An 11782-nucleotide genomic window follows, 5' to 3' on the forward strand; every position below is an offset into this window, starting at 1 on the left:
GAAATGGCAGAATTAAAAATTAAACCACACAGGAGAAATTAATTTCCATAATGTCCACAGAAATTAATTTTCAGAAGTTAATAATAACTTTGAACAATGTCATTAGAATGTATTTTTTAAAGTACAGGTCATAGGGAGTCAATAATTTACTGGTTTGGAGCTTCATAAACCAGATTTGAAACCTGGCCATTGAAATCTGGAATTAGAATAGATGTACGACTCAATTAAAAGCTTATTGAGAAAAAAGAATTGAAATTAATTGGCACCGTTAGAGACAGTTAATTGATTACAGTGATGTGTCCCAATAACCATTTTGCTACTGGGCTTGTTCCTTCAAAATCTATTACTGTTTAAGAGTGGAGACATTTGGTCACTGTGAATCAGCCTTATGCCTTTCATTCTCCACCAGTGTTGAGAGTGTAATTGACTGGGTTGATCAGACCCTAACAATATGAGTGCCCAGGAGATGTGTTAATAAGTGTACAAGCACACAGAAGTATCTTAAGCCTATTACATTATAAAAATAGAAAGCACATATAAACCACACAATACAATGTAATAAGTCAAGAAGATTTCCACAAAGATTTCAGGGCTTGCAATACTTAGTCACTACTTGATTGCTGTTGACAGGGGAACTCTGAATTCTGATTTACTCTTAAAGTCATCCTGGATCCTTGGAATCAATCGTGATTTCTGGTTCAGGCAAAGTCCAAAGAACCCAAGGAAGGATACCCCAATAAGTTTGAGTTTCATAAGCATAGAGAAATACACATAGATGGATAAACTCTTTGATCTTTTGTTTTCATGCCATTAACTCAGCCTAGTTTCCTTCATTCAAACAATACATGTGTTCATTAACACAGTATTCAGAATACCCTTATAAATCAATTAGACATTTTAATGGTCATTCCTTATCCATTAGTCCACCAGTGTTTTGGACCTAACATTCCTTCAGTTATAAAAAAATATTACATAAGATTGAATCTAAAAATGAACCCATCAAACTACCTCTCAAAGCGAACAACAGATATTTAGCCATTAACAGACATCCTTGTGTTAATGGTGACTCAGACTAAACTCATTTAAAAATATGGTTGATTTTTTTTCCCTCTGTTATGCTTCTTTGTTCTCTGTGTAAGCTGCTTGTTTGGGTTAGTGTTGATGATAAGAGATAAGAGAAATGCATACCATCCAATGGGGATGAATGGATTCAGGGGAGGTTTCCCTCGTGAGGGACACTAAGGTTGGGCTTGGGGCTTTTGAGAGGAGAGAAGACAGAATATGCCGGAGAGAAGGGGTCAGAGGAGTAGACCCAGAGGGATGCCGGGAATCGATGAAGCCCAGGGAGATCGAAGGAGGATCGCCGAAGGGGAAACCATGAGTTCCATCTGGTGTACGTTAGACTATTTCATTAAAATGGGTCCTTTTCATACTTTGCTTTTTCTTTACTAACACTTTAGTCAAATTAAGAATTATAAAACTAAATCATTTAATTGTATGTGGTGTACTGTCTGTTATTTTGTGGTACTGATTTGCAACAGGGTTACAAATCATGCAACATCCACACAAACAGGGGGATTTGCACATCAATCTCCCACATTTGGCGGGGCCAGAGGATGTCTTCCCTGGACTTACGCAGCCGATGGAACCAGAGTGTTTCATGTAGCAACAACTCAATGTACAAAAGCATGCAGACATCTTCATGATGTGCAGTTTTTGTTCACATCAGACATCAGCATGAGGAAGAAAATATGATCTAAGTGACTTTGACCATGGAATGATTGTTAGTGTCAGATGACATCTTTTGAGCATCTCATAACCTGCTGAACACCTGGGATTTTCATGCACAACAATCTCTCGAGTTTACGGAGAATGGTACAAGAAACAAAAAAGATCCAGTGAGTGGCAGTTCTGTGAGAATGAGAGAGGTGAGGGGAGAATGCCCAGACTGGTTGAAGTTTACAGAAAGGCGACAGTAACTCAGATAACTATGCATTACAGCAGTGGCATGCAGAAGAGCATCTCTGAACACACAACATGTCAAATCTTGAAGTGAATGGGCTACAGCAGCAGAAAACCATGGGCATACACTCACTAGCTACTTTATTAGGGTCAAATGCTTAAGTGCTTTGATAGATATATTAAGAGCAACAAATTCAGTCTTCTTAAAAGTCATAGAAATTTAGAAAATAGGTGCAGGAGTAGGCCATTCGGCCCTTTGAGCCTGCACCACCATTCATTATGATCATGGCTGATCATCCAACTCAGAACACTGTACCTGCTTTCTCTCCATACCCCCTGATCCCTTTAGCCACAAGGGCCACATCTAATTTCCTCTTAAATATAGCCAATGGACCAGCCTCAACAGTTTCCTGTGGCAGAGAATTCCACAGATTCACCACTCTCTGTATGAAGAGGTTTTTCCTCATCTCGGTCCTAAAAGACTTCCCCTTTATCCTTGAACTGTGACCCCTTGTTCTGGACTTACCCAACATCGAAACAATCTTCCAGCATCTAGCCTGTCCAATCCCTTTAGAATTTTATACATTTCAATAAGATCCCCCCTCAATCTCCTAAATTCCAGCGAGTATAAGCCTAGTTGATCCAGTCTTTCTTCATATGAAAGTCCTGCCATCCCAGGAATCAATCTGGTGAACCTTCTTTGTACTTCCTCTATGGCAAGAATGTCTTTCCTCAAATTAGGGAACCAAAACTGCACACAATACTCTAGGTGCGGTCTCACCAAGGCCTTGTACAACTGCAGTAGAACTTCCCTGTTCCTGTACTCGAATCCTTTTGCTATTAATGCCAACATACCATTGGCCTTTTCACCACCTGCTGTACCTGCTTGCCTACTTTCAATGACTGGTGTACAATGACACCCAGGTCTCGTTGCAACTCCCCTTTTCCTAATCGGCCACCATTCAGATAATAATCTGTTTTCCTGTTCTTGCCACCAAAGTGGATAACCTCACAATTATCCATATTAAATTGCATCTGCCATGAATTTGCCCACTCACCTAACCTATCCAAGTCACCCTGCATCCTCTTAGCATCCTCCTCACAGCTAACACCGCTGCTCATCTTCATGTCATCCGCAAACTTGGAGATGCTGCATTTAATTCCCTCGTCTAAATCATTAATATATATTGTAAACAACTGGGGTCCCAGCACTGAGCCTTGCGGTACCTGACTAGTCACTGCCTGCCATTCTGAAAAGGTCCCGTTTATTCCCACTCTTTACTTCCTGTCTGCCAACCAATTCTCTATCCACATCAATACCATACCCCCAATACTGTGTGCTTTAAGTTTGCACACTAAATCTCCTGTGTGGGACCTTGTCAAAAGCCTTTTGAAAATCCAAATATACAACATCCACTGGCTCTCCCCTATCCACTCTACTAGTTACATCTTCAAAAAATTCTTTAAGATTCATCAGACATGATTTTCCTTTCACAAATCCATGCTGACTTTGTCCGATGATTTCACCGCTTTCCAAATGTGCTGTTATCACATCTTTGATAACCGACTCTAGCATTTCCCCCGCCACTGATGTCAAGCTAACTGGTCTATAATTCCCCAGTTTTTCTCTCCCTCCTTTTTTAAAAAGTGGGGTTACATTAGTCACCCTCCAATCCTCAGGAACAAATCCAGAATCTAAGGAGTTTTGAAAAATTATCTCTAATGCATCTACTATTTCTTGGGCTACTTCCTTAAGCACTCTGGGATGCAGACCATCTGGCCCTGGGGATTTATCTGCCTTTAATCCCTTCAATTTACCTAACACCACTTCCCTACAAACGTGTATTTCCCTCAGTTCCATCTCACTAGACCCTTGTTCCCCTACTATTTCCGGAAGATTATTTCTGTCCTCCTTAGTGAAGACAGAACCAAAGTAGTTATTCAACTGGTCTGTCATGTCCTTGTACCCCATGATCAATTTACCTGTTTCTGACTGTAAAAAACGTACATTTATTTTAACCAATCTTTTTCTTTTCACATATCTATAAAAGCTTTTACAGTCAGTTTTTATGTTCCCTGCAAGCTTTCTCTCAGAATCTTTTTTCCCTTTCCTATTTAAGCCTTGTCCTCCTCTGCTGGACTCTGAATATCTCCCAGTCTTCAGGTGTGCTGCTTTTTCTGTCTAATTTGTATGTTTCTTCTTTGGACTTGATACTATCCCTAATTTCCCTTGGCAGCCACGGGTGCACTACCTTCCCAGGTTTATTCTTTTGCCAAACTGGGATGAACAATTGTTGTAGTTCATCCATGCGATCTTTAAAAGCTTGCCATTGCATATCCACCGTCAACCCTTTAAGTATCATTTGCCAGTCTATCTTAGCTAATTCAAGTCTCATACCTTCAAAGTTACCCTTCTTTAAATTCAGAACCTTTGTTTCTGAATCAACTATGTCACTCTCCATCTTAATGAAGAATTCCACCATATTATGGTCACTGTTACCCAAGGGGCCTCACATGACATGATTGCTAACTAACCCTTCCTCATTGTTCAATACCCAATCTAGAATGGCCTGCTCTCTAGTTGGTTCCTCAGCATGTTGGTTCAGAAAACCATCCTGCATACATTCCAAGAAATCCTCTTCCTCAGCACCCTTACCAATTTGGTTCAACCAATCTATATGCAGATTGAAGTCACCCATTATAACTACTGTTCCTTTATTGCACACATTTCTAATTTCTTGTTTAATGCCATCCCCAACCTCACTACTACTGTTAGGTGGCCTGTACACAACTCCCACCAGCGTTTTCTGCCCCTTAGTGTTATGCAGCTCTATCCATATCAATTCCACATCCTCCAGGCTAATGTCCTTCCTTTCTATTGCGTTAATCTCCTCTCCAACCAGCAAAGCTACCCCACTTCCTTTTCTTTCCTGTTTATCCCTCCTGAATATTGAATATCCCTGGATGTTGAGCTCCCATCCTTGGTCACCCTGGAGCCAAGTCTCTGTGATCCCAACTATATCATATTCATTAATAACTATCTGCACATTCAATTCATCCACCTTGTTATGAATGCTCCTCACATTGACACACAAAGCCTTCAGGCTTGTTTTTACAACACTCTTAGCTCTTATACAATTATGTTGAAAAGTGGCCCGTTTTGATGTTTGCCCTGGATTTGCCTGCCTGCCACTTTTACTTTTCACCTTACTACTTTTTGCTTCTACTCTCATTTTACACCCCTCTGTCTCTCATCATCAGCTATGCATGGAACCAAAAGAGATGCAGGAAATCTTAAGAGATTTTTTCACATCTGTATTTACTCAGGAGCAGACAAATAGACTATAGAACTGAAGTAAAAGAATAGTGAAGCCATAGACCATATCTGGATTATAGAAGAGGTGGTGCTTGTTGTCCTGAGGTTAATTAGGATGGATAAATACTCAGGACCTAACATGATGTCCCCTTCGACCTTGTGAGAGGGTAGTACAGAAAATGCAGGTGTCCTGACAGGGATGTTTAAAATATCCTTAGACTCAAGTGAGGTGCCCAAGAACCTGAAGATAGCTAATGATGTTCTGTTGTTTAAGAAAAGCCTGAGATTAAGCAGGGAATTTATAGGCCAGTGAGTCTGATGCCAGTCATGGGTAAATTATTGGAAGGCATAATAAAAGACAGGATATATAAGCATTTGGATATATCAGACCTGAGTAGGAATGTTCAATATGGCTTTGTATGTTTAGAGTTTTCAAAGAGGTTACCAAGAAGGTTGATGGAGGAAAGGTAGTGGGATTTTTTAACATGACTTCAGCAGGTCCTTTGACCAAATCCAGCATGGGAAGCTCGTCCAAAAGATTAAGTTTTTGGGCACTTACGATGGTGGTTGTTGCTTTAGCCAGATAAGCCAGAGAGAGGCAGTCGATGACTCTGAATTTAGGTCTGTGACTAATAGCATACTGCAGAAATCAGTGCAGGATCCAATTTTGTTCATCATTTATATGAATAATTTAGATGATAATATGGTAAACTGGATCTGCAAATTTTCAGTTGACACCAAGATTAGGAGTGTAATTGAGAGCTGAAAGGCTAACAAAGCTTACAGAGTGATCTCACCCAGCTGAAAAAAATGGACTGAACATTTGCAGATGGAATTTAAAGCAGACAGGTGTGAAGTATTGCACTTTAGGAGGACAAACCATGGTAAGACTTACATGGCGAATGGTAGGGCACTAAGGTATGCAGTAGAACAAAGGGATCTGGGAATACAAATCCATAATTTCTTGAAAGTGGCGTCAGAAGTAAAGATAGCTTTTGGCACATTGACCTTCATAAATCAGGGTACTGAGTACAGTAGTTGGGATGTTATGTTGAGGTTAATTAAGGTATTGATGAGGACAAATTTGGAGTATTGTGTTCAGTTCTGCTAATCTACCCACTGGAACGATATCAATAATCTTGATAGAGCCAGAAGAAATTTACAAGGGTGCTGCTGAGACCTGAGGACTTAAATCATTGGGAAGGTTTGAATGGGTTTGTAATTTATTCCCTGGAAGTGCAGGAGAATAAGGTGAGATCATATAGTGTATAAAAATTATGATGGCTGTACATAGTGTGAAAGATTGCAGGCTATTTCTTCTGAGGATGTGTGAGACTAGAACTAGAGGTCATAGGTTAAAGGTAAAAGGTAACATATTTAAGGGAAATCTGAAGAGGAACTTCTGCACTCAGAGGGTGGTGTGAGTGTGGAATGATGTGCCAGCAGAAGTGGTAGATGTGTGTTCAGATGTAACATTTAAGAGAAGCTTGATAGGTACATTGATGAGAGAGGTATAGAGGTTATGCTCTGGGTGCAGGTAGATGGAACTAGTCAGAAAATCGGGCTAGCATGGCCTAGATGGACAATAAGGTGAGAGACGTACTGTAATGCTCTATGACTCTATGTCATGGAATGAATTGAGCGAAGATGGCATGAAATCTATTGAAGATAATAACATCTTACCCTGACTGAAGCTGTGAAAGGACAGCTACCAGAGTAGTAGAAAGGAAGGTTGTGGTTGATGGATAATTATCAGAAAAGAGATGTCCTGGTATGTGATATCACAGAGGGAGAAATTGCAATGGGAACGGAAAAGTAGTTATCAACTGCTCAGGGTAAGATTGCGACTTATCATGGAAAGAGCAACAGTAAGTTTTCTGTTCTGCTTGTGTTCTTTCTTGTTTGAAAGATATGCATAATATATGTTTTATTTGAGTTTTACTTGGGAATGTTGTATATCTGGTACAATGAGCCTGTGATGCCACTGCAAGTAAGTTTTTCATTGCGCCCATGTACTTTGGGCAATAAACTCAACTTTGACTTTGAAAAGAGATATTGCAGGAAAGGGTTTTGCTTGGGTTTTCATGTGTCATTCTGCTTACTTTTGCAAGCTGGAATCCCTTCTTTAATGTCTTTACCTGTTCCTAGATCAAATCCTAATTTAAGCATCGCATTGCAATTAATCTAGAAGTAAGAGATTAATGTTAGGTTCATAACTTTTATTGTTACCAATTTAGCCCAGGCAATCTTCCAAACTATTCCTCTCCCACTTGTAAAATGACTACAATTGTCTCTTGAGGGAAAGATCAATATACTATATAGACCAGAATTCTGGGGCAAGATGGAATTACTTCAGATGCATTCATTCAGAGTTGTATTAGATTTTATTTTTGGATGCAATATTTGAACAACCTGAAGCATTGACATAAAAGTAAAACACTGAGCCATTTGAACTTATTCAAATTCTAACTCCGTCCATTTGCCTCAACTCCACATTCCTTAAGAATTGAGGCTAACAATACTTAGTTACACATTATCGATAGTTACATATTGGGCTAGCATTTGCAGTTGTTTTCTTGTGATGAAGAACTGCTCTCCAATTTTTCTTCTATAAACACCTGAGCACAGATTTGAAGGTTTTTGTCTTTTTGTCAATGCTTTTTCCATTATCAGTTAATGACTTTATATTTAATCTATCAATTCCTTTCTAAATACTGAAGATATCACAGATTCCCTGAGAACTGTTTTATATTTCAGGAAATGCAAAGTGGTTTTATGTATCAGTCTCATGATTTGTCCCTTGAAGCCCTGGTGAAACTACACTATATGTTTTCCCACTGAAGTGATATAGTTGTAGTAAAACATATTTTATAGTTTGGTTCCCTCATTCCTTTAGGCTTTACGATTATTTTTTTATACCTGACTAAAATGGTGGAATTATCAGCAGGCCCTCCTTACCCAACCTTTTCATATCTCTATTATTCCAACATTTTTGTAATTTAAGCAATATTCAGATCTAACACTATTTGGTTTAAAATTTAGGGTCCCATATTCACCCACATTAAATTCATCTGTCATAACTATTTCCGGTCATTTAATGTGTTCATGTGATTTTTGTAACTTCTGTCATTGATCTATATTTCTCAATGCCATCAATCATAGTGCACTTGTAAAAATTGGATATGTGACCCTCTGTTGTATTTGTTGGGCATTAATAAATATAGGCCAAAAGCTTCTGCTATGGATGCAGTCAGTGGTCTGGAACAAAGTGCTTTCAAAATTGAGCTATTTCTAAGGAGGATCTCAGCCAACAACATTGAGTGTTTATTCACTTCCATAGATACTACCTGACTCTTTGTAGATAATCAACAACAAGATTTTCTTTATTCTAATGGAGTGAGGTATTTCCACTGGAATTTGAAATACTAAGGAACATTTGCCGTCTTGGCACTCACTGCTAACTTACTTTGCAGCTTCTTTTTCAGATCGTTAGCTCAGCAACTTAAAGTGAATAGTCCAATAGTTTCCAAGTTATTGTCCCATTATAAAGCAAGGAAAGGCTGAGTAATTGTACATCCAAACAAACCTGCAAACCTGGATAAATATTTTTGATTTACAGCAGTTCTTTGAACAAATCAATGTTATTGACTAACTGTTTCCTGTATATTGCCAAAATTGTCATCTTGAAATCAAGTGCACTGAGAGATAATCCAATTAGGTCTTTCGTGTAGTGTTATGATGCATGATAATAGAGAAGACAATTTATAAAACCAAGGAATAAGATGAATCCTGCTGCTGGAAGGTAAATAATTTGTGAAATAATAGAAGTGAAACAACATACAAATCAAAGGCAGGAATGATCTAATCTTAAAGGACTACAGAACTACAACAATCAGTTAAATAGGATGTGAAGCTCCACAGGGCTATAGTAGAATCTTAGTTGATTTGCTGCACCTTTAGACCAATAATCTAGGAATGCAGGATGAAATTTTATCCTAGCAAATAGGGAAAATGAATTCAGGCAGTTAAATGCAACTGGTTTATTAAGAGAACTACTTCCATGCAATATGAAAATACCAGATTGTCCTAAAAGCCTGGAAAATAAATCCTGTTTTCCTTATCTGGAATAGATTTTATGTGACTCCAGAGCACCAAAGTGATTGACACCTACTTGCCTATCTGAATGTTCATGTTTGCATATGACTGTTAATTAATGCACTTGACATAAGGATCATCAGAATAGCCATCTTCTCATTGCCCACCAATACAAACACATTTACATTGAGGATCATTATAAATTAACCAGTAGTCACCACCCTGAACCTTTTTTAATTCCCCCAACCAGGGCCTAAAAAATGACATTGTAACACTATCTGCTGTATCATCTGTCTGAGCTTGGACTCAAAGACCACAGATGGAACCTACTTCCTGGAAAAAGTTCATCTATCCATTTCTTTCAGCTACTGGTATTAATAAATCCACTGATTCTGCTTCATTCATTCACTTGGGAGCACAAGACCACCCTTATGCCCATCCCTTATGGCTGCTTAAACTGAAGATGCATCAAGATTGGAGCACCTGGAAACACATGGAGGCTTTGTCAAGTAAAGTCATGAGATTTTGTAAAACTGAATGGCATGAGTGGACCAAATGGGGATTTGTAACATCTGCAATGAAAGTGAGGAATTAGCATCATGAGCTCCATTCTGAGAAAATACTGTATAAGCCAGGTTGTGATTCCTCAATGCTAGCGTTACTGAGGTCAGCTGTATTCAGAAGAAATCTTTAGGATACACTTCAACTGAGCAGACAGATATTTTGTCAGTAGTTTTAGTTAATGATTTAGTATGGGGTTTTAACTTTCCATTCAGCTGTATATACAAAAAATACACGAGAAATAGTATAACAATTAAAGTATAGAAATAATGCACATATTAAAGGATATAGGGAAAAATTAGCAAAGTGTCTAAAAATGAGACTGCCCAGGCAAAATCATTAGCTTCTCTGCTGAAACAATGGATCAATTGGCTTCCTTGCAAATGCACTTTTTTCTTTATGTAGGTACATAGCACCTACAAAATCATTTTATAGTATATTCAAGATATAATATGAATATGGTACTCCACTGAATACCCACTACACAAGTGGTGGGTCCCCTGTTCCTAACAGGGAGATGAAAATTCTAGCTAACAAAGTAGTTTGAAACACTGTTCATTTATCTTCAGTGATAGACATTTAAATCCACATATACTCCTAAAATACATTTAAAATTCACACAGGATTTCTACCTTAAATATTTCCCAGATTCTCAGAGGATTTCTACCTTAAACTGCTCCCAAATACTGTCACTGTTAGTTCATTGGGTAATCTTGCAATGTCTCCCAATAAGCTGAAGATAGTTCAATTCTTTTACCGGAGTGTCCACATTGCGATACATGACTTTACTTAGGTTTCCTGAAAGTGTGTCTTGTAAACCAGTTACTAAGCATATATTGCTATCTTCTTTGGCTAAAGATTAGTCATCTTACATTTTAATTATAGAAAACTATATCCATCACTTCCATGATTTCAAAATATAATAATATGCTTAAAAAAAATAAAACATTTACAAAAGTAAGGTACAGCATGGTTCTCCAGTTGAGAATTCTGTCTGTGCCTTTAATTAAAATCTCCCAAAAAATGTCAAAACTTATGGGTTGGTTATATCCTTCCCATGGGACAATCCATCACATTTCCATATTTACTTGTCCTCTTGAATATGATCTTGTAATTGCGTCCTTGAAGAAACAGAGCCCGTTTTTGCATTTGTGCTGCTGCTATTAGTGAAGCACTCTTTTGTGGATTAAAAATAGACACTAGTGGTTGATGATCAATAATGAGGGTAAACTTCTCCCTTGCAGGTAGGAGATACAGAAGCCTGAAGGCACACACTCAGTGATTCAGGAACAGCTTCTTTCCCTCTGCCATCCGATTCCTTAAAAGGACATTGAAGCTTTGGACATTACGCAAATTTTTAAATATGTGATATTTCTGTTTTTGCACATTCCTTTAAATCTATTCAATATACATAATTGACTTACTTGTTTATTTATTATTGTGCTTTATTTTATTTTTAAATTTTTTCTCTCTCTGCTAGATTATGTACTGCATTGAACTGCTGCTGCTAAGTTAACAAATTTCACATCACATGTTGGTGATAATAAACCCGATTCTGATTCTGAAGTACTAGCTGAAACATTTTACACCCTAAATCAGACCCAAGCGACTCAGTCAATCTATATGTAATTTTCTCTACAGTGGTAAGGGAACATGATGAAACAGCTATGAGGCATGCACTTCCATCATTCATAACATGTGATGGACATAAGGTAAGAGATCACAGGCGATCCTCATTGGACAATGTGGATCACAATGTGTGAGTACAGTGTCTTTTGTCATAATTTCTTTTGTCTCTTGGAAAGTCACCTCATATTGTTTTGTCTATTTCAAATTCATCCCTACCAG

The sequence above is a fragment of the Hemitrygon akajei genome, chromosome 10 (genome assembly GCF_048418815.1).
Source record: "Hemitrygon akajei chromosome 10, sHemAka1.3, whole genome shotgun sequence".
NCBI classification, from domain to species: domain Eukaryota; kingdom Metazoa; phylum Chordata; class Chondrichthyes; order Myliobatiformes; family Dasyatidae; genus Hemitrygon; species Hemitrygon akajei.